The sequence below is a fragment of the Salmo salar genome, chromosome 05, assembly GCF_965601325.2.
Source record: "Salmo salar chromosome 05, fSalSal1, whole genome shotgun sequence".
Classification (NCBI taxonomy): domain Eukaryota; kingdom Metazoa; phylum Chordata; class Actinopteri; order Salmoniformes; family Salmonidae; genus Salmo; species Salmo salar.
Window position 1 is genome coordinate 7,837,971 of NC_138295.1, and position 24,089 is coordinate 7,862,059.

Genomic DNA, 24,089 nt, shown 5'->3' on the forward strand with positions numbered 1-24,089 from the left:
CTGTTGTCAGTATCACAGTCTAATTCATCTATAGTAGACCTGTTGTCAGTGTAATTAATCTATAGTAGACCTGTTGTCAGTCTAATTAATCTATAGTAGACCTGTTGTCAGTCTAATTAATCTATAGTAGACCTGTTGTCAGTCTAATGAATCTATAGTAGACCTGTTGTCAGTCTAATTAATCTATTGTAGACCTGTTGTCAGTCTAATTAATCTATAGTAGACCTGTTGTCAGTATCACTGCCTAATGAATCTATAGTAGACCTGTTGTCAGTCTAATTAATCTATAGTAGACCTGTTGTCAGTCTAATTAATCTATAGTAGACCTGTTGTCAGTATCACTGTCTAATTAATCTATAGTAGACCTGTTGTCAGTCTAATTAATCTATAGTAGACCTGTTGTCAGTCTAATTAATCTATAGTAGACCTGTTGTCAGTCTAATTAATCTATAGTAGACCTGTTGCTAGTCTAATTAATCTATAGTAGACCTGTTGTCAGTCTAAATAATCTATAGTAGACCTGTTGTCAGTATCACTGTCTAATTAATCTATAGTAGACCTGTTGTCAGTCTAATTAATCTATAGTAGACCTGTTGTCAGTCTAATTAATCTATAGTAGACCTGTTGTCAGTCTAATTAATCTATAGTAGACCTGTTGTCAGTCTAATTAATCTATAGTAGACCTGTTGTCAGTATCACTGCCTAATTAATCTATAGTAGACCTGTTGTCAGTATCACTGTCTAATTAATCTATAGTAGACCTGTTGTCAGTATCACTGTCTAATTAATCTATAGTAGACCTGTTGTCAGTCTAATTAATCTATAGTAGACCTGTTGTCAGTCTAATTAATCTATAGTAGACCTGTTGCCAGTCTAATTAATCTATAGTAGACCTGTTGTCAGTCTAATTAATCTATAGTAGACCTGTTGTCAGTATCACTGTCTAATTAATCTATAGTAGACCTGTTGTCAGTCTAATTAATCTATAGTAGACCTGTTGTCAGTATCACAGTCTAATTAATCTATAGTAGACCTGTTGTCAGTCTAATTAATCTATAGTAGACCTGTTGTCAGTGTAATTAATCTATAGTAGACCTGTTGTCAGTCTAATTAATCTATAGTAGACCTGTTGTCAGTCTAATTAATCTATAATAGACCTGTTGTCAGTCTAATTAATCTATAGTAGATCTGTTGTCAGTATCACTGTCTAATTAATCTATAGTAGACCTGTTGTCAGTCTAATTAATCTATAGTAGACCTGTTGTCAGTCTAATTAATCTATAGTAGACCTGTTGTCAGTATCACAGTCTAATTAATCAATAGTAGACCTGTTGTCAGTCTAATTAATCTATATTAGACCTGTTGTCAGTATCACAGTCTAATTAATCTATAGTAGACCTGTTGTCAGTATCACAGTCTAATTAATCTATAGTAGACCTGTTGTCAGTATCACTGTCTAATTAATCTATTGTAGACCTGTTGTCAGTGTAATTAATCTATAGTAGACCTGTTGTCAGTCTAATTAATCTATAGTAGACCCGTTGTCAGTCTAATTAATCTATAGTAGACCTGTTGTCAGTGTAATTAATCTATAGTAGACCTGTTGTCAGTCTAATTCATCTATAGTAGACCTGTTGTCAGTCTAATTAATCTATAGTAGACCTGTTGTCAGTCTAATTAATCTATAGTAGACCTGTTGTCAGTATCACTGTCTAATTAATCTATAGTAGACCTGTTGTCAGTCTAATTAATCTATAGTAGACCTGTTGTCAGTATCACTGTCTAATTAATCTATAGTAGACCTGTTGTCAGTATCACTGTCTAATTAATCTATAGTAGACCTGTTGTCAATCTAATTAATCTATAGTAGACCTGTTGTCAGTCTAATTAATCTATAGTAGACCTGTTGTCAGTATCACTGTCTAATTAATCTATAGTAGACCTGTTGTCAGTCTAATTAATCTATAGTAGACCTGTTGTCAGTCTAATTAATCTATAGTAGACCTGTTGTCAGTCTAATAAATCTATAGTAGACCTGTTGTCAGTTTAATTAATCTATAGTAGACCTGTTGTCAGTCTAATTAATCTATAGTAGACCTGTTGTCAGTATCACTGTCTAATTAATCTATAGTAGACCTGTTGTCAGTCTAATTAATCTATAGTAGACCTGTTGTCAGTCTAATTAATCTATAGTAGACCTGTTGTCAGTCTAATTAATCTATAATAGACCTGTTGTCAGTCTAATTAATCTATAGTAGACCTGTTGTCAGTCTAATTAATCTATAGTAGACCTGTTGTCAGTATCACTGCCTAATTAATCTATAGTAGACCTGTTGTCAGTATCACTGTCTAATTAATCTATAGTAGACCTGTTGTCAGTCTAATTAATCTATAATAGACCTGTTGTCAGTCTAATTAATCTATAGTAGACCTGTTGTCAGTCTAATTAATCTATAGTAGACCTGTTGTCAGTATCACTGTCTAATTAATCTATAGTAGACCTGTTGTCAGTATCACTGTCTAATTAATCTATAGTAGACCTGTTGTCAATCTAATTAATCTATAGTAGACCTGTTGTCAGTCTAATTAATCTATAGTAGACCTGTTGTCAGTATCACTGTCTAATTAATCTATAGTAGACCTGTTGTCAGTCTAATTAATCTATAGTAGACCTGTTGTCAGTCTAATTAATCTATAGTAGACCTGTTGTCAGTCTAATGAATCTATAGTAGACCTGTTGTCAGTCTAATTAATCTATTGTAGACCTGTTGTCAGTCTAATTAATCTATAGTAGACCTGTTGTCAGTATCACTGCCTAATGAATCTATAGTAGACCTGTTGTCAGTCTAATTAATCTATAGTAGACCTGTTGTCAGTCTAATTAATCTATAGTAGACCTGTTGTCAGTATCACTGTCTAATTAATCTATAGTAGACCTGTTGCCAGTATCACTGTCTAATTAATCTATAGTAGACCTGTTGTCAGTCTAATTAATCTATAGTAGACCTGTTGTCAGTCTAATTAATCTATAGTAGACCTGTTGTCAGTCTAATTCATCTATAGTAGACCTGTAGTCAGTCTAATTAATCTATAGTAGACCTGTTGTCAGTCTAATTAATCTATAGTAGACCTGTTGTCAGTATCACTGTCTAATTAATCTATAGTAGACCTGTTGTCAGTCTAATTAATCTATAGTAGACTTGTTGTCAGTCTAATTAATCTATAGTAGACCTGTTGTCAGTATCACTGTCTAATTAATCTATAGTAGACCTGTTGTCAGTCTAATTAATCTATAGTAGACCTGTTGTCAGTCTAATTAATCTATAGTAGACCTGTTGTCAGTCTAATTAATCTATAGTAGACCTGTTGTCAGGATCACTGTCTAATTAATCTATAGTAGACCTGTTGTCAGTCTAATTAATCTATAGTAGACCTGTTGTCAGTATCACTGCCTAATTAATCTATAGTAGACCTGTTGTCAGTATCACTGTCTAATTAATCTATTGTAGACCTGTTGTCAGTGTAATTAATCTATAGTAGACCTGTTGTCAGTCTAATTAATCTATAGTAGACCCGTTGTCAGTCTAATTAATCTATAGTAGACCTGTTGTCAGTGTAATTAATCTATAGTAGACCTGTTGTCAGTCTAATTCATCTATAGTAGACCTGTTGTCAGTCTAATTAATCTATAGTAGACCTGTTGTCAGTCTAATTAATCTATAGTAGACCTGTTGTCAGTATCACTGTCTAATTAATCTATAGTAGACCTGTTGTCAGTCTAATTAATCTATAGTAGACCTGTTGTCAGTATCACTGTCTAATTAATCTATAATAGACCTGTTGTCAGTCTAATTAATCTATAGTAGACCTGTTGTCAGTCTAATTAATCTATAGTAGACCTGTTGTCAGTATCACTGTCTAATTAATCTATAGTAGACCTGTTGTCAGTATCACTGTCTAATTAATCTATAGTAGACCTGTTGTCAATCTAATTAATCTATAGTAGACCTGTTGTCAGTCTAATTAATCTATAGTAGACCTGTTGTCAGTATCACTGTCTAATTAATCTATAGTAGACCTGTTGTCAGTCTAATTAATCTATAGTAGACCTGTTGTCAGTCTAATTAATCTATAGTAGACCTGTTGTCAGTCTAATTAATCTATAGTAGACCTGTAGTCAGTCTAATTAATCTATAGTAGACCTGTTGTCAGTCTAATTAATCTATAGTAGACCTGTTGTCAGTATCACTGTCTAATTAATCTATAGTAGACCTGTTGTCAGTCTAATTAATCTATAGTAGACTTGTTGTCAGTCTAATTAATCTATAGTAGACCTGTTGTCAGTATCACTGTCTAATTAATCTATAGTAGACCTGTTGTCAGTCTAATTAATCTATAGTAGACCTGTTGTCAGTCTAATTAATCTATAGTAGACCTGTTGTCAGTCTAATTAATCTATAGTAGACCTGTTGTCAGTCTAATTAATCTATAGTAGACCTGTTGTCAGGATCACTGTCTAATTAATCTATAGTAGACCTGTTGTCAGTCTAATTAATCTATAGTAGACCTGTTGTCAGTATCACTGCCTAATTAATCTATAGTAGACCTGTTGTCAGTATCACTGTCTAATTAATCTATTGTAGACCTGTTGTCAGTGTAATTAATCTATAGTAGACCTGTTGTCAGTCTAATTAATCTATAGTAGACCCGTTGTCAGTCTAATTAATCTATAGTAGACCTGTTGTCAGTGTAATTAATCTATAGTAGACCTGTTGTCAGTCTAATTCATCTATAGTAGACCTGTTGTCAGTCTAATTAATCTATAGTAGACCTGTTGTCAGTCTAATTCATCTATAGTAGACCTGTTGTCAGTCTAATTAATCTATAGTAGACCTGTTGTCAGTCTAATTAATCTATAGTAGACCTGTTGTCAGTATCACTGTCTAATTAATCTATAGTAGACCTGTTGTCAGTCTAATTAATCTATAATAGACCTGTTGTCAGTCTAATTAATCTATAGTAGACCTGTTGTCAGTCTAATTAATCTATAGTAGACCTGTTGTCAGTATCACTGTCTAATTAATCTATAGTAGACCTGTTGTCAGTATCACTGTCTAATTAATCTATAGTAGACCTGTTGTCAATCTAATTAATCTATAGTAGACCTGTTGTCAGTCTAATTAATCTATAGTAGACCTGTTGTCAGTATCACTGTCTAATTAATCTATAGTAGACCTGTTGTCAGTCTAATTAATCTATAGTAGACCTGTTGTCAGTCTAATTAATCTATAGTAGACCTGTTGCCAGTCTAATGAATCTATAGTAGACCTGTTGTCAGTCTAATTAATCTATTGTAGACCTGTTGTCAGTCTAATTAATCTATAGTAGACCTGTTGTCAGTATCACTGCCTAATGAATCTATAGTAGACCTGTTGTCAGTCTAATTAATCTATAGTAGACCTGTTGTCAGTCTAATTAATCTATAGTAGACCTGTTGTCAGTATCACTGTCTAATTAATCTATAGTAGACCTGTTGCCAGTATCACTGTCTAATTAATCTATAGTAGACCTGTTGTCAGTCTAATTAATCTACAGTAGACCTGTTGTCAGTCTAATTAATCTATAGTAGACCTGTTGTCAGTCTAATTCATCTATTGTAGACCTGTAGTCAGTCTAATTAATCTATAGTAGACCTGTTGTCAGTCTAATTAATCTATAGTAGACCTGTTGTCAGTATCACTGTCTAATTAATCTATAGTAGACCTGTTGTCAGTCTAATTAATCTATAGTAGACTTGTTGTCAGTCTAATTAATCTATAGTAGACCTGTTGTCAGTATCACCGTCTAATTAATCTATAGTAGACCTGTTGTCAGTCTAATTAATCTATAGTAGACCTGTTGTCAGTCTAATTAATCTATAGTAGACCTGTTGTCAGTCTAATTAATCTATAGTAGACCTGTTGTCAGTCTAATTAATCTATAGTAGACCTGTTGTCAGTATCACTGTCTAATTAATCTATAGTAGACCTGTTGTCAGTCTAATTAATCTATAGTAGACCTGTTGTCAGTATCACTGCCTAATTAATCTATAGTAGACCTGTTGTCAGTATCACTGTCTAATTAATCTATTGTAGACCTGTTGTCAGTGTAATTAATCTATAGTAGACCTGTTGTCAGTCTAATTAATCTATAGTAGACCCGTTGTCAGTCTAATTAATCTATAGTAGACCTGTTGTCAGTGTAATTAATCTATAGTAGACCTGTTGTCAGTCTAATTCATCTATAGTAGACCTGTTGTCAGTCTAATTAATCTATAGTAGACCTGTTGTCAGTCTAATTAATCTATAGTAGACCTGTTGTCAGTCTAATTAATCTATAGTAGACCTGTTGTCAGTCTAATTCATCTATTGTAGACCTGTAGTCAGTCTAATTAATCTATAGTAGACCTGTTGTCAGTCTAATTAATCTATAGTAGACCTGTTGTCAGTATCACTGTCTAATTAATCTATAGTAGACCTGTTGTCAGTCTAATTAATCTATAGTAGACTTGTTGTCAGTCTAATTAATCTATAGTAGACCTGTTGTCAGTATCACTGTCTAATTAATCTATAGTAGACCTGTTGTCAGTCTAATTAATCTATAGTAGACCTGTTGTCAGTCTAATTAATCTATAGTAGACCTGTTGTCAGTCTAATTAATCTATAGTAGACCTGTTGTCAGGATCACTGTCTAATTAATCTATAGTAGACCTGTTGTCAGTCTAATTAATCTATAGTAGACCTGTTGTCAGTATCACTGCCTAATTAATCTATAGTAGACCTGTTGTCAGTATCACTGTCTAATTAATCTATAGTAGACCTGTTGTCAGTGTAATTAATCTATAGTAGACCTGTTGTCAGTCTAATTAATCTATAGTAGACCTGTTGTCAGTCTAATTAATCTATAGTAGACCTGTTGTCAGTGTAATTAATCTATAGTAGACCTGTTGTCAGTCTAATTCATCTATAGTAGACCTGTTGTCAGTCTAATTAATCTATAGTAGACCTGTTGTCAGTCTAATTAATCTATAGTAGACCTGTTGTCAGTATCACTGTCTAATTAATCTATAGTAGACCTGTTGTCAGTCTAATTAATCTATAGTAGACCTGGTGTCAGTATCACTGTCTAATTAATCTATAATAGACCTGTTGTCAGTCTAATTAATCTATAGTAGACCTGTTGTCAGTCTAATTAATCTATAGTAGACCTGTTGTCAGTATCACTGTCTAATTAATCTATAGTAGACCTGTTGTCAGTATCACTGTCTAATTAATCTATAGTAGACCTGTTGTCAATCTAATTAATCTATAGTAGACCTGTTGTCAGTCTAATTAATCTATAGTAGACCTGTTGTCAGTATCACTGTCTAATTAATCTATAGTAGACCTGTTGTCAGTCTAATTAATCTATAGTAGACCTGTTGTCAGTCTAATTAATCTATAGTAGACCTGTTGTCAGTCTAATTAATCTATAGTAGACCTGTAGTCAGTCTAATTAATCTATAGTAGACCTGTTGTCAGTCTAATTAATCTATAGTAGACCTGTTGTCAGTATCACTGTCTAATTAATCTATAGTAGACCTGTTGTCAGTCTAATTAATCTATAGTAGACTTGTTGTCAGTCTAATTAATCTATAGTAGACCTGTTGTCAGTATCACTGTCTAATTAATCTATAGTAGACCTGTTGTCAGTCTAATTAATCTATAGTAGACCTGTTGTCAGTCTAATTAATCTATAGTAGACCTGTTGTCAGTCTAATTAATCTATAGTAGACCTGTTGTCAGTCTAATTAATCTATAGTAGACCTGTTGTCAGGATCACTGTCTAATTAATCTATAGTAGACCTGTTGTCAGTCTAATTAATCTATAGTAGACCTGTTGTCAGTATCACTGCCTAATTAATCTATAGTAGACCTGTTGTCAGTATCACTGTCTAATTAATCTATTGTAGACCTGTTGTCAGTGTAATTAATCTATAGTAGACCTGTTGTCAGTCTAATTAATCTATAGTAGACCCGTTGTCAGTCTAATTAATCTATAGTAGACCTGTTGTCAGTGTAATTAATCTATAGTAGACCTGTTGTCAGTCTAATTCATCTATAGTAGACCTGTTGTCAGTCTAATTAATCTATAGTAGACCTGTTGTCAGTCTAATTCATCTATAGTAGACCTGTTGTCAGTCTAATTAATCTATAGTAGACCTGTTGTCAGTCTAATTAATCTATAGTAGACCTGTTGTCAGTATCACTGTCTAATTAATCTATAGTAGACCTGTTGTCAGTCTAATTAATCTATAATAGACCTGTTGTCAGTCTAATTAATCTATAGTAGACCTGTTGTCAGTCTAATTAATCTATAGTAGACCTGTTGTCAGTATCACTGTCTAATTAATCTATAGTAGACCTGTTGTCAGTATCACTGTCTAATTAATCTATAGTAGACCTGTTGTCAATCTAATTAATCTATAGTAGACCTGTTGTCAGTCTAATTAATCTATAGTAGACCTGTTGTCAGTATCACTGTCTAATTAATCTATAGTAGACCTGTTGTCAGTCTAATTAATCTATAGTAGACCTGTTGTCAGTCTAATTAATCTATAGTAGACCTGTTGCCAGTCTAATGAATCTATAGTAGACCTGTTGTCAGTCTAATTAATCTATTGTAGACCTGTTGTCAGTCTAATTAATCTATAGTAGACCTGTTGTCAGTATCACTGCCTAATGAATCTATAGTAGACCTGTTGTCAGTCTAATTAATCTATAGTAGACCTGTTGTCAGTCTAATTAATCTATAGTAGACCTGTTGTCAGTATCACTGTCTAATTAATCTATAGTAGACCTGTTGCCAGTATCACTGTCTAATTAATCTATAGTAGACCTGTTGTCAGTCTAATTAATCTACAGTAGACCTGTTGTCAGTCTAATTAATCTATAGTAGACCTGTTGTCAGTCTAATTCATCTATTGTAGACCTGTAGTCAGTCTAATTAATCTATAGTAGACCTGTTGTCAGTCTAATTAATCTATAGTAGACCTGTTGTCAGTATCACTGTCTAATTAATCTATAGTAGACCTGTTGTCAGTCTAATTAATCTATAGTAGACTTGTTGTCAGTCTAATTAATCTATAGTAGACCTGTTGTCAGTATCACCGTCTAATTAATCTATAGTAGACCTGTTGTCAGTCTAATTAATCTATAGTAGACCTGTTGTCAGTCTAATTAATCTATAGTAGACCTGTTGTCAGTCTAATTAATCTATAGTAGACCTGTTGTCAGTCTAATTAATCTATAGTAGACCTGTTGTCAGGATCACTGTCTAATTAATCTATAGTAGACCTGTTGTCAGTCTAATTAATCTATAGTAGACCTGTTGTCAGTATCACTGCCTAATTAATCTATAGTAGACCTGTTGTCAGTATCACTGTCTAATTAATCTATTGTAGACCTGTTGTCAGTGTAATTAATCTATAGTAGACCTGTTGTCAGTCTAATTAATCTATAGTAGACCCGTTGTCAGTCTAATTAATCTATAGTAGACCTGTTGTCAGTGTAATTAATCTATAGTAGACCTGTTGTCAGTCTAATTCATCTATAGTAGACCTGTTGTCAGTCTAATTAATCTATAGTAGACCTGTTGTCAGTCTAATTAATCTATAGTAGACCTGTTGTCAGTATCACTGTCTAATTAATCTATAGTAGACCTGTTGTCAGTCTAATTAATCTATAGTAGACCTGTTGTCAGTATCACTGTCTAATTAATCTATAATAGACCTGTTGTCAGTCTAATTAATCTATAGTAGACCTGTTGTCAGTCTAATTAATCTATAGTAGACCTGTTGTCAGTATCACTGTCTAATTAATCTATAGTAGACCTGTTGTCAGTATCACTGTCTAATTAATCTATAGTAGACCTGTTGTCAATCTAATTAATCTATAGTAGACCTGTTGTCAGTCTAATTAATCTATAGTAGACCTGTTGTCAGTATCACTGTCTAATTAATCTATAGTAGACCTGTTGTCAGTCTAATTAATCTATAGTAGACCTGTTGTCAGTCTAATTAATCTATAGTAGACCTGTTGTCAGTCTAATTAATCTATAGTAGACCTGTAGTCAGTCTAATTAATCTATAGTAGACCTGTTGTCAGTCTAATTAATCTATAGTAGACCTGTTGTCAGTATCACTGTCTAATTAATCTATAGTAGACCTGTTGTCAGTCTAATTAATCTATAGTAGACTTGTTGTCAGTCTAATTAATCTATAGTAGACCTGTTGTCAGTATCACTGTCTAATTAATCTATAGTAGACCTGTTGTCAGTCTAATTAATCTATAGTAGACCTGTTGTCAGTCTAATTAATCTATAGTAGACCTGTTGTCAGTCTAATTAATCTATAGTAGACCTGTTGTCAGTCTAATTAATCTATAGTAGACCTGTTGTCAGGATCACTGTCTAATTAATCTATAGTAGACCTGTTGTCAGTCTAATTAATCTATAGTAGACCTGTTGTCAGTATCACTGCCTAATTAATCTATAGTAGACCTGTTGTCAGTATCACTGTCTAATTAATCTATTGTAGACCTGTTGTCAGTGTAATTAATCTATAGTAGACCTGTTGTCAGTCTAATTAATCTATAGTAGACCTGTTGTCAGTCTAATTAATCTATAGTAGACCTGTTGTCAGTGTAATTAATCTATAGTAGACCTGTTGTCAGTCTAATTCATCTATAGTAGACCTGTTGTCAGTCTAATTAATCTATAGTAGACCTGTTGTCAGTCTAATTAATCTATAGTAGACCTGTTGTCAGTCTAATTAATCTATAGTAGACCTGTTGTCAGGATCACTGTCTAATTAATCTATAGTAGACCTGTTGTCAGTCTAATTAATCTATAGTAGACCTGTTGTCAGTCTAATTAATCTATAATAGACCTGTTGTCAGTCTAATTAATCTATAGTAGACCTGTTGTCAGTCTAATTAATCTATAGTAGACCTGTTGTCAGTATCACTGTCTAATTAATCTATAATAGACCTGTTGTCAGTCTAATTAATCTATAGTAGACCTGTTGTCAGTCTAATTAATCTATAGTAGACCTGTTGTCAGTATCACTGTCTAATTAATCTATAGTAGACCTGTTGTCAGTATCACTGTCTAATTAATCTATAGTAGACCTGTTGTCAATCTAATTAATCTATAGTAGACCTGTTGTCAGTCTAATTAATCTATAGTAGACCTGTTGTCAGTATCACTGTCTAATTAATCTATAGTAGACCTGTTGTCAGTCTAATTAATCTATAGTAGACCTGTTGTCAGTCTAATTAATCTATAGTAGACCTGTTGTCAGTCTAATTAATCTATAGTAGACCTGTAGTCAGTCTAATTAATCTATAGTAGACCTGTTGTCAGTCTAATTAATCTATAGTAGACCTGTTGTCAGTATCACTGTCTAATTAATCTATAGTAGACCTGTTGTCAATCTAATTAATCTATAGTAGACCTGTTGTCAGTCTAATTAATCTATAGTAGACCTGTTGTCAGTATCACTGTCTAATTAATCTATAGTAGACCTGTTGTCAGTCTAATTAATCTATAGTAGACCTGTTGTCAGTCTAATTAATCTATAGTAGACCTGTTGTCAGTCTAATTAATCTATAGTAGACCTGTTGTCAGTCTAATTAATCTATAGTAGACCTGTTGTCAGGATCACTGTCTAATTAATCTATAGTAGACCTGTTGTCAGTCTAATTAATCTATAGTAGACCTGTTGTCAGTATCACTGCCTAATTAATCTATAGTAGACCTGTTGTCAGTATCACTGTCTAATTAATCTATTGTAGACCTGTTGTCAGTGTAATTAATCTATAGTAGACCTGTTGTCAGTCTAATTAATCTATAGTAGACCCGTTGTCAGTCTAATTAATCTATAGTAGACCTGTTGTCAGTGTAATTAATCTATAGTAGACCTGTTGTCAGTCTAATTCATCTATAGTAGACCTGTTGTCAGTCTAATTAATCTATAGTAGACCTGTTGTCAGTCTAATTAATCTATAGTAGACCTGTTGTCAGTCTAATTAATCTATAGTAGACCTGTTGTCAGGATCACTGTCTAATTAATCTATAGTAGACCTGTTGTCAGTCTAATTAATCTATAGTAGACCTGTTGTCAGTATCACTGCCTAATTAATCTATAGTAGACCTGTTGTCAGTATCACTGTCTAATTAATCTATTGTAGACCTGTTGTCAGTGTAATTAATCTATAGTAGAACTGTTGTCAGTCTAATTAATCTATAGTAGACCCGTTGTCAGTCTAATTAATCTATATTAGACCTGTTGTCAGTGTAATTAATCTATAGTAGACCTGTTGTCAGTCTAATTCATCTATAGTAGACCTGTTGTCAGTCTAATTAATCTATAGTAGACCTGTTGTCAGTCTAATTAATCTATAGTAGACCTGTTGTCAGTATCACTGTCTAATTAATCTATAGTAGACCTGTTGTCAGTCTAATTAATCTATAGTAGACCTGTTGTCAGTATCACTGTCTAATTAATCTATAATAGACCTGTTGTCAGTCTAATTAATCTATAGTAGACCTGTTGTCAGTCTAATTAATCTATAGTAGACCTGTTGTCAGTATCACTGTCTAATTAATCTATAGTAGACCTGTTGTCATTATCACTGTCTAATTAATCTATAGTAGACCTGTTGTCAATCTAATTAATCTATAGTAGACCTGTTGTCAGTCTAATTAATCTATAGTAGACCTGTTGTCAGTATCACTGTCTAATTAATCTATAGTAGACCTGTTGTCAGTCTAATTAATCTATAGTAGACCTGTTGTCAGTCTAATTAATCTATAGTAGACCTGTTGTCAGTATCACTGTCTAATTAATCTATAGTAGACCTGTTGTCAGTCTAATTAATCTATAGTAGACCTGTTGTCAGTATCACTGTCTAATTAATCTATAATAGACCTGTTGTCAGTCTAATTAATCTATAGTAGACCTGTTGTCAGTCTAATTAATCTATAGTAGACCTGTTGTCAGTATCACTGTCTAATTAATCTATAGTAGACCTGTTGTCAGTATCACTGTCTAATTAATCTATAGTAGACCTGTTGTCAATCTAATTAATCTATAGTAGACCTGTTGTCAGTCTAATTAATCTATAGTAGACCTGTTGTCAGTATCACTGTCTAATTAATCTATAGTAGACCTGTTGTCAGTCTAATTAATCTATAGTAGACCTGTTGTCAGTCTAATTAATCTATAGTAGACCTGTTGTCAGTCTAATTAATCTATAGTAGACCTGTAGTCAGTCTAATTAATCTATAGTAGACCTGTTGTCAGTCTAATTAATCTATAGTAGACCTGTTGTCAGTATCACTGTCTAATTAATCTATAGTAGACCTGTTGTCAGTCTAATTAATCTATAGTAGACTTGTTGTCAGTCTAATTAATCTATAGTAGACCTGTTGTCAGTATCACTGTCTAATTAATCTATAGTAGACCTGTTGTCAGTCTAATTAATCTATAGTAGACCTGTTGTCAGTCTAATTAATCTATAGTAGACCTGTTGTCAGTCTAATTAATCTATAGTAGACCTGTTGTCAGTCTAATTAATCTATAGTAGACCTGTTGTCAGGATCACTGTCTAATTAATCTATAGTAGACCTGTTGTCAGTCTAATTAATCTATAGTAGACCTGTTGTCAGTATTACTGCCTAATTAATCTATAGTAGACCTGTTGTCAGTATCACTGTCTAATTAATCTATTGTAGACCTGTTGTCAGTGTAATTAATCTATAGTAGACCTGTTGTCAGTCTAATTAATCTATAGTAGACCCGTTGTCAGTCTAATTAATCTATAGTAGACCTGTTGTCAGTGTAATTAATCTATAGTAGACCTGTTGTCAGTCTAATTCATCTATAGTAGACCTGTTGTCAGTCTAATTAATCTATAGTAGACCTGTTGTCAGTCTAATTAATCTATAGTAGACCTGTTGTCAGTCTAATTAATCTATAGTAGACCTGTTGTCAGGATCACTGTCTAATTAATCTATAGTAGACCTGTTGTCAGTCTAATTAATCTATAGTAGACCTGTTGTCAGTCTAATTAATCTATAATAGACCTGTTGTCAGTCTAATTAATCTATAGTAGACCTGTTGTCAGTCTAATTAATCTATAGTAGACCTGTTGTCAGTATCACTGTCTAATTAATCTATAATAGACCTGTTGTCAGTCTAATTAATCTATAGTAGACCTGTTGTCAGTCTAATTAATCTATAGTAGACCTGTTGTCAGTATCACTGTCTAATTAATCTATAGTAGACCTGTTGTCAGTATCACTGTCTAATTAATCTATAGTAGACCTGTTGTCAATCTAATTAATCTATAGTAGACCTGTTGTCAGTCTAATTAATCTATAGTAGACCTGTTGTCAGTATCACTGTCTAATTAATCTATAGTAGACCTGTTGTCAGTCTAATTAATCTATAGTAGACCTGTTGTCAGTCTAATTAATCTATAGTAGACCTGTTGTCAGTCTAATTAATCTATAGTAGACCTGTTGTCAGTCTAATTAATCTATAGTAGACCTGTTGTCAGTCTAATTAATCTATAGTAGACCTGTTGTCAGTATCACTGTCTAATTAATCTATAGTAGACCTGTTGTCAATCTAATTAATCTATAGTAGACTTGTTGTCAGTCTAATTAATCTATAGTAGACCTGTTGTCAGTATCACTGTCTAATTAATCTATAGTAGACCTGTTGTCAGTCTAATTAATCTATAGTAGACCTGTTGTCAGTCTAATTAATCTATAGTAGACCTGTTGTCAGTCTAATTAATCTATAGTAGACCTGTTGTCAGTCTAATTAATCTATAGTAGACCTGTTGTCAGGATCACTGTCTAATTAATCTATAGTAGACCTGTTGTCAGTCTAATTAATCTATAGTAGACCTGTTGTCAGTATCACTGCCTAATTAATCTATAGTAGACCTGTTGTCAGTATCACTGTCTAATTAATCTATTGTAGACCTGTTGTCAGTGTAATTAATCTATAGTAGACCTGTTGTCAGTCTAATTAATCTATAGTAGACCCGTTGTCAGTCTAATTAATCTATAGTAGACCTGTTGTCAGTGTAATTAATCTATAGTAGACCTGTTGTCAGTCTAATTCATCTATAGTAGACCTGTTGTCAGTCTAATTAATCTATAGTAGACCTGTTGTCAGTCTAATTAATCTATAGTAGACCTGTTGTCAGTCTAATTAATCTATAGTAGACCTGTTGTCAGGATCACTGTCTAATTAATCTATAGTAGACCTGTTGTCAGTCTAATTAATCTATAGTAGACCTGTTGTCAGTATCACTGCCTAATTAATCTATAGTAGACCTGTTGTCAGTATCACTGTCTAATTAATCTATTGTAGACCTGTTGTCAGTGTAATTAATCTATAGTAGAACTGTTGTCAGTCTAATTAATCTATAGTAGACCCGTTGTCAGTCTAATTAATCTATATTAGACCTGTTGTCAGTGTAATTAATCTATAGTAGACCTGTTGTCAGTCTAATTCATCTATAGTAGACCTGTTGTCAGTCTAATTAATCTATAGTAGACCTGTTGTCAGTCTAATTAATCTATAGTAGACCTGTTGTCAGTATCACTGTCTAATTAATCTATAGTAGACCTGTTGTCAGTCTAATTAATCTATAGTAGACCTGTTGTCAGTATCACTGTCTAATTAATCTATAATAGACCTGTTGTCAGTCTAATTAATCTATAGTAGACCTGTTGTCAGTCTAATTAATCTATAGTAGACCTGTTGTCAGTATCACTGTCTAATTAATCTATAGTAGACCTGTTGTCATTATCACTGTCTAATTAATCTATAGTAGACCTGTTGTCAATCTAATTAATCTATAGTAGACCTGTTGTCAGTCTAATTAATCTATAGTAGACCTGTTGTCAGTATCACTGTCTAATTAATCTATAGTAGACCTGTTGTCAGTCTAATTAATCTATAGTAGACCTGTTGTCAGTCTAATTAATCTATAGTAGACCTGTTGTCAGTCTAATTAATCTATAGTAGACCTGTTGTCAGTTTAATGAATCTATAGTAGACCTGTTGTCAGTCTAATTAATCTATAGTAGACCTGTTGTCAGTATCACTGTCTAATTAATCTATAGTAGACCTGTTGTCAGTCTAATTAATCTATAGTAGACCTGTTGTCAGTCTAATTAATCTATAGTAGACCTGTTGTCAGTCTAATTAATCTATAGTAGACCTGTTGTCAGTCTAATTAATCTATAGTAGACCTGTTGTCAGTCTAATTAATCTATAGTAGACCTGTTGTCAGTATCACTGCCTAATTCATCTATAGTAGACCTGTTGTCAGTATCACTGTCTAATTAATCTATAGTAGACCTGTTGTCAGTCTAATTAATCTATAGTAGACCTGTTGTCTGTCTAATTAATCTATAGTAGACCTGTTGTCAGTCAAATTAATCTATAGTAGACCTGTTGTCAGTATCACTGTCTAATTAATCTATAGTATACCTGTTGTCAGTGTAATTAATCTATAGTAGACCTGTTGTCAGTCTAATTAATCTATAGTAGACCTGTTGTCAGTCTAATTAATCTATAGTAGACCTGTTGTCAGTGTAATTAATCTATAGTAGACCTGTTGTCAGTCTAATTCATCTATAGTAGACCTGTTGTCAGTCTAATTAATCTATAGTAGACCTGTTGTCAGTCTAATTAATCTATAGTAGACCTGTTGTCAGTATCACTGTCTAATTAATCTATAGTAGACCTGTTGTCAGTATCACTGTCTAATTAATCTATAGTAGACCTGTTGTCAGTCTAATTAATCTATAGTAGACCTGTTGTCAGTATCACTGTCTAATTAATCTATAGTAGACCTGTTGTCAGTCTAATTAATCTATAGTAGACCTGTTGTCAGTATCACTGTCTAATTAATCTATAGTAGACCTGTTGTCAGTCTAATTAATCTATAGTAGACCTGTTGTCAGTCTAATTAATCTATAGTAGACCTGTTGTCAGTATCACTGTCTAATTAATCTATTGTAGACCTGTTGTCAGTTTAATTAATCTATAGTAGACCTGTTGTCAGTCTAATTAATCTATAGTAGACCTGTTGTCAGTCTAATTAATCTATAGTAGACCTGTTGTCAGTCTAATTAATCTATAGTAGACCTGTTGTCAGTATCACTGTCTAATTCATCTATAGTAGACCTGTTGTCAGTCTAATTAATCTATAGTAGACCTGTTGTCAGTATCACTGTCTAATTAATCTATAGTAGACCTGTTGTCAGTCTAATTAATCTATAGTAGACCTGTTGTCAGTCTAATTAATCTATAGTAGACCTGTTGTCAGTCTAATTAATCTATAGTAGACCTGTTGTCAGTATCACTGTCTAATTAATCTATAGTAGACCTGTTGTCAGTCTAATTAATCTATAGTAGACCTGTTGTCAGTCTAATTAATCTATAGTAGACCTGTTGTCAGTATCACTGTCTAATTAATCTATAGTAGACCTGTTGTCAGTATCACTGTCTAATTAATCTATAGTAGACCTGTTGTCAGTCTAATTAATCTATAGTAGACCTGTTGTCAGTATCACTGTCTAATTAATCTATAGTAGACCTGTTGTCAGTCTAATTAATCTATAGTAGACCTGTTGTCAGTCTAATTAATCTATAGTAGACCTGTTGTCAGTCTAATTAATCTATAGTAGACCTGTTGTCAGTTTCACTGTCTAATTAATCTATAGTAGACCTGTTGCCAGTATCACTGTCTAATTAATCTATAGTAGACCTGTTGTCAGTCTAATTAATCTATAGTAGACCTGTTGTCAGTCTAATTAATCTATAGTAGACCTGTTGTCAGTCTAATTAATCTATAGTAGACCTGTTGTCAGTCTAATTAATCTATAGTAGACCTGTTGTCAGTCCAATTAATCTATAGTAGACCTGTTGTCAGTCTAATTAATCTATAGTAGACCTGTTGTCAGTCTAATTAATCTATAGTAGACCTGTTGTCAGGATCACTGTCTAATTAATCTATAGTAGACCTGTTGTCAGTATCACTGTCTAATTAATCTATAGTAGACCTGTTGTCAGTCTAATTAATCTATAGTAGACCTGTTGTCAGTCTAATTAATCTATAGTAGACCTGTTGTCAGTATCACTGTCTAATTAATCTATAGTAGACCTGTTGTCAGTCTAATTAATCTATAGTAGACCTGTTGTCAGTATCACAGTCTAATTAATCTATAGTAGACCTGTTGTCAGTCTAATTAATCTATAGTAGACCTGTTGTCAGTTTCACTGTCTAATTAATCTATAGTAGACCTGTTGCCAGTATCACTGTCTAATTAATCTATAGTAGACCTGTTGTCAGTCTAATTAATCTATAGTAGACCTGTTGTCAGTCTAATTAATCTATAGTAGACCTGTTGTCAGTCTAATTAATCTATAGTAGACCTGTTGTCAGTCTAATTAATCTATAGTAGACCTGTTGTCAGTCCAATTAATCTATAGTAGACCTGTTGTCAGTCTAATTAATCTATAGTAGACCTGTTGTCAGTCTAATTAATCTATAGTAGACCTGTTGTCAGGATCACTGTCTAATTAATCTATAGTAGACCTGTTGTCAGTATCACTGTCTAATTAATCTATAGTAGACCTGTTGTCAGTCTAATTAATCTATAGTAGACCTGTTGTCAGTCTAATTAATCTATAGTAGACCTGTTGTCAGTCTAATTAATCTATAGTAGACCTGTTGTCAGTATCACTGTCTAATTAATCTATAGTAGACCTGTTGTCAGTCTAATTAATCTATAGTAGACCTGTTGTCAGTATCACAGTCTAATTAATCTATAGTAGACCTGTTGTCAGTCTAATTAATCTATAGTAGACCTGTTGTCAGTATCACTGTCTAATTAATCTATAGTAGACCTGTTGTCAGTGTAATTAATCTATAGTAGACCTGTTGTCAGTCTAATTAATCTATAGTAGACCTGTTGTCAGTCTAATTCATCTATAGTAGACCTGTTGTCAGTGTAATTAATCTATAGTAGACCTGTTGTCAGTCTAATTAATCTATAGTAGACCTGTTGTCAGTCTAATTAATCTATAGTAGACCTGTTGTCAGTGTAATTAATCTATAGTAGACCTGTTGTCAGTCTAATTAATCTATAGTAGACCTGTTGTCAGTCTAATTAATCTATAGTAGACCTGTTGTCAGTGTAATTAATCTATAGTAGACCTGTTGTCAGTCTAATTAATCTATAGTAGACCTGTTGTCAGTCTAATTAATCTATAGTAGACCTGTTGTCAGTCTAATTAATCTATAGTAGACCTGTTGTCAGTATCACTGTCTAATTAATCTATAGTAGACCTGTTGTCAGTCTAATTAATCTATAGTAGACCTGTTGTCAGTATCACTGTCTAATTAATCTATAATAGACCTGTTGTCAGTCTAATTAATCTATAGTAGACCTGTTGTCAGTCTAATTAATCTATAGTAGACCTTTTGTCAGTATCACTGTCTAATTAATCTATAGTAGACCTGTTGTCAGTATCACTGTCTAATTAATCTATAGTAGACCTGTTGTCAATCTAATTAATCTATAGTAGACCTGTTGTCAGTCTAATTAATCTATAGTAGACCTGTTGTCAGTATCACTGTCTAATTAATCTATAGTAGACCTGTTGTCAGTCTAATTAATCTATAGTAGACCTGTTGTCAGTCTAATTAATCTATAGTAGACCTGTTGTCTGTCTAATTAATCTATAGTAGACCTGTTGTCAGTTTAATTAATCTATAGTAGACCTGTTGTCAGTCTAATTAATCTATAGTAGACCTGTTGTCAGTATCACAGTCTAATTAATCTATAGTAGACCTGTTGTCAGTGTAATTAATCTATAGTAGACCTGTTGTCAGTCTAATGAATCTATAGTAGACCTGTTGTCAGTCTAATTAATCTATTGTAGACCTGTTGTCAGTCTAATGAATCTATAGTAGACCTGTTGTCAGTATCACTGCCTAATGAATCTATAGTAGACCTGTTGTCAGTCTAATTAATCTATAGTAGACCTGTTGTCAGTCTAATTAATCTATAGTAGACCTGTTGTCAGTATCACTGTCTAATTAATCTATAGTAGACCTGTTGCCAGTATCACTGTCTAATTAATCTATAGTAGACCTGTTGTCAGTCTAATTAATCTATAGTAGACCTGTTGTCAGTCTAATTAATCTATAGTAGACCTGTTGTCAGTCTAATTCATCTATAGTAGACCTTTAGTCAGTCTAATTAATCTATAGTAGACCTGTTGTCAGTCTAATTAATCTATAGTAGACCTGTTGTCAGTATCACTGTCTAATTAATCTATAGTAGACCTGTTGTCAGTCTAATTAATCTATAGTAGACCTGTGGTCAGTCTAATTAATCTATAGTAGACCTGTTGTCAGTATCACTGTCTAATTAATCTATAGTAGACCTGTTGTCAGTCTAATTAATCTATAGTAGACCTGTTGTCAGTCTAATTAATCTATAGTAGACCTGTTGTCAGTCTAATTAATCTATAGTAGACCTGTTGTCAGTCTAATTAATCTATAGTAGACCTGTTGTCAGGATCACTGTCTAATTAATCTATAGTAGACCTGTTGTCAGTCTAATTAATCTATAGTAGACCTGTTGTCAGTATCACTGCCTAATTAATCTATAGTAGACCTGTTGTCAGTATCACTGTCTAATTAATTTATAGTAGACCAGTTGTCAGTATCACTGTCTAATTAATCTATAGTAGACCTGTTGTCAGTCTAATTAATCTATAGTAGACCTGTTGTCAGTCTAATTAATCTATAGTAGACCTGTTGTCAGTCTAATTAATCTATAGTAGACCTGTTGTCAGTATCACTGTCTAATTAATCTATAGTAGACCTGTTGTCAGTCTAATTAATCTATAGTAGACCTGTTGTCAGTATCACAGTCTAATTAATCTATAGTAGACCTGTTGTCAGTCTAATTAATCTATAGTAGACCTGTTGTCAGTGTAATTAATCTATAGTAGACCTGTTGTCAGTCTAATTAATCTATAGTAGACCTGTTGTCAGTCTAATTAATCTATAGTAGACCTGTTGTCAGTATCACTGTCTAATTAATCTATAGTAGACCTGTTGTCAGTCTAATTAATCTATAGTAGACATGTTGTCAGTATCACTGTCTAATTAATCTATAATAGACCTGTTGTCAGTCTAATTAATCTATAGTAGACCTGTTGTCAGTCTAATTAATCTATAGTAGACCTGTTGTCAGTACCACTGTCTAATTAATCTATAGTAGACCTGTTGTCAGTATCACTGTCTAATTAATCTGTAGTAGACCTGTTGTCAATCTAATTAATCTATAGTAGACCTGTTGTCAGTCTAATTAATCTATAGTAGACCTGTTGTCAGTATCACTGTCTAATTAATCTATAGTAGACCTGTTGTCAGTCTAATTAATCTATAGTAGACCTGTTGTCAGTCTAATTAATCTATAGTAGACCTGTTGTCAGTCTAATTAATCTATAGTAGACCTGTTGTCAGTTTAATTAATCTATAGTAGACCTGTTGTCAGTCTAATTAATCTATAGTAGACCTGTTGTCAGTCTAATTAATCTATAGTAGACCTGTTGTCAGTATCACTGCCTAATGAATCTATAGTAGACCTGTTGTCAGTCTAATTAATCTATAGTAGACCTGTTGTCAGTATCACTGTCTAATTAATCTATAGTAGACCTGTTGTCAGTCTAATTAATCTATAGTAGACCTGTTGTCAATAGCACTGTCTAATTAATCTATAGTAGACCTGTTGTCAGTCTAATTCATCTATAGTAGACCTGTTGTCAGTCTAATTAATCTATAGTAGACCTGTTGTCAGTATCACAGTCTAATTAATCTATAGTAGACCTGTTGTCAGTGTAATTAATCTATAGTAGACCTGTTGTCAGTCTAATTAATCTATAGTAGACCTGTTGTCAGTATCACTGTCTAATTCATCTTAGTAGACCTTTAGTAGACCTATATGTGCCTCTTGGCCTTCCTCAGAGTATTTTAGATATCACTGACTTATTCCCACACACCTGCTACAAGCAGACTCCGATGTGTGGGTGCTTTTCCTATGAAGAATGAGGCATTATGAAACCCAGAGCCTATGGGGACCTCGAGCTGGAGTATGTTGGAGTGTGTCTGTGTTAATTCTCTCATCTTTGAGTTGGAAAGAGGCAGGACTTGTAACTTTCTGGACTCAAGAACACTGTGCTAGAAAACAGTGGTGACCTAATCACTTACTGTGCATTGTTTCCACTTTCACTTTGTAGAGTAGGCATGTGGACAAAGTACAGACACAGAGACCCTCAATATGCACAAGGGGGCTATATTTGGGGAATTTTCTGGAATGTATTCTCATAGAATCAAAAAGTAAAATTGAAACATTTTCAAGGTAACACTTGTAAATTCATTAAGTAATTTTCTATTATATTATTATTATTATATAGGCTATATTCTATTCTAAACTATTTATTTAACAAGCTCTTAACCATATGAGTCAACAGGAGGCTATATATGAAGCTATATATGCCTTAAAGTTCAACAAAAGTATTACCTTTCCTTGCATCATACAGTAGAGTTCCATTAAAATAAGGGTGAGAAGCCTACCCTAGACATATCATCGTCATTAGAAGACTTGGCAGTTCCATTGTCATTAACAATCCCATCAATTCCATGAAGTTGACATTTACAGTGATGGGGCTGGGGGGGACAGTTTATCCCTCTACTGCCCAGTGTATGTAGGCTAGGACGAGTAGGAGCCCGCCTGCCTGCGCTGCGCTTTTAGATCAGATCTGTGGTTTAGGCTTATTGTATTGGTAGGAGGAGCCGCTTTCCTGTGATTGTCTGCCTCTTCTCTCTCTCTCTCTCTCTCTCTCTCTCTCCTCTCTCTCTCTCTCTCTCTCTCTCTCTCTCTCTCTCTCTCTCTCTCTCTCTCTCTCAGCAGCTCTCTCGTTTTTCTAAAGTTAAATATACAAGCCTGTGAGCTTTCACGGACGGTGAGTGAATGCGCAGTCAGGGAGGTTCTCCGTTGCTTGCGCCGAGAGCGGGCGGGAACAGAACCGAACGGAGCGACGCTGTTTGTGTCACATAACCGGGGCTCTTCCACTTCTGTTCGATCCAAGTGTTTCTTAACTTCGTTTTCGACTGTTTCAAGATGACAGAAGAAAATAATGTTGGGCATATAAAGCTGGTAGGTGCCTCTAACCCCTCCCATCGCGCTGTCTCAGTGAGTGTTGGTCGGTTTCATGTTTATTCTGCAGTGCTTGGTGGAGAAACGGGAGTATGAGAATTGAACTGGGAGAAGAAAGTAGTGTACTTTATTGGGAAATCACGGCTATAACCTTCTCCTATTAGGGTTAGTCTTTCGCTTTGTGAGAGAGAGGATTTGAATCAGTGGAAAGAGTTGAGAGTGAATCAGAATGAATAGGCTATGTTATTGAAATAATCTTAACCGGAATGCATTAGAACTTTAAATAGACCGATCGGAATATAACTTTCTCATATTGTGTTATATTCTATTGTTATCATATGTTATAAAGTTCCGTTTGATCCAGTGTTTGTTTTGGAAATCGAAGCATTGTGTTGATCGGTTGTTGTTCTGGCAGCGGTTGATTTTGAGCCATAGACTATGAACGAAACAAACAACAACCCAATTACACGTGTATGCTTATGTGGGTTAATGATTTCTACCATTACGCATAGACGGGACTGTCATTTGATTTATGGATAATCGCTGTCATTCCAATGATAAATAGAATATGATGAGTCAATAGCTAGCTGTGCCTTTGGAATGTGTGGTTTGTCATGATGTGCCATTTAGTGGATAATAGCCCTGTTGTGTGACTGAAGCACAGGCTACTTTTAGCCCAAAGGCCAGCAGCTGGCAATATTGAGTCATTTTCATATTACCGTCCAAACGCATTGTATGCA

At 33.6% G+C, this 24,089-nt stretch overlaps 1 protein-coding gene across 3 annotated transcripts in view; it reads left to right on the forward strand.

The window, feature by feature from the left end:
• LOC106604185 (putative E3 ubiquitin-protein ligase MID2) overlaps positions 1-24,089 on the forward strand; it is a 287,557-nt gene that overhangs the window by 104,764 nt on the left and 158,704 nt on the right. The window contains exon 1 of one of the 3 annotated variants that reach the window (XM_045717835.2): positions 23,087-23,349. The exons of 1 other annotated variant lie outside the window; for it this stretch is intronic. The gene's annotated coding sequence lies outside the window, so the exon portion shown is untranslated. Of the gene's footprint in view, positions 1-23,086; positions 23,350-24,089 lie in introns of those variants that run through there. One more of the 3 variants, XM_045717833.2, reaches the window with a different exon arrangement.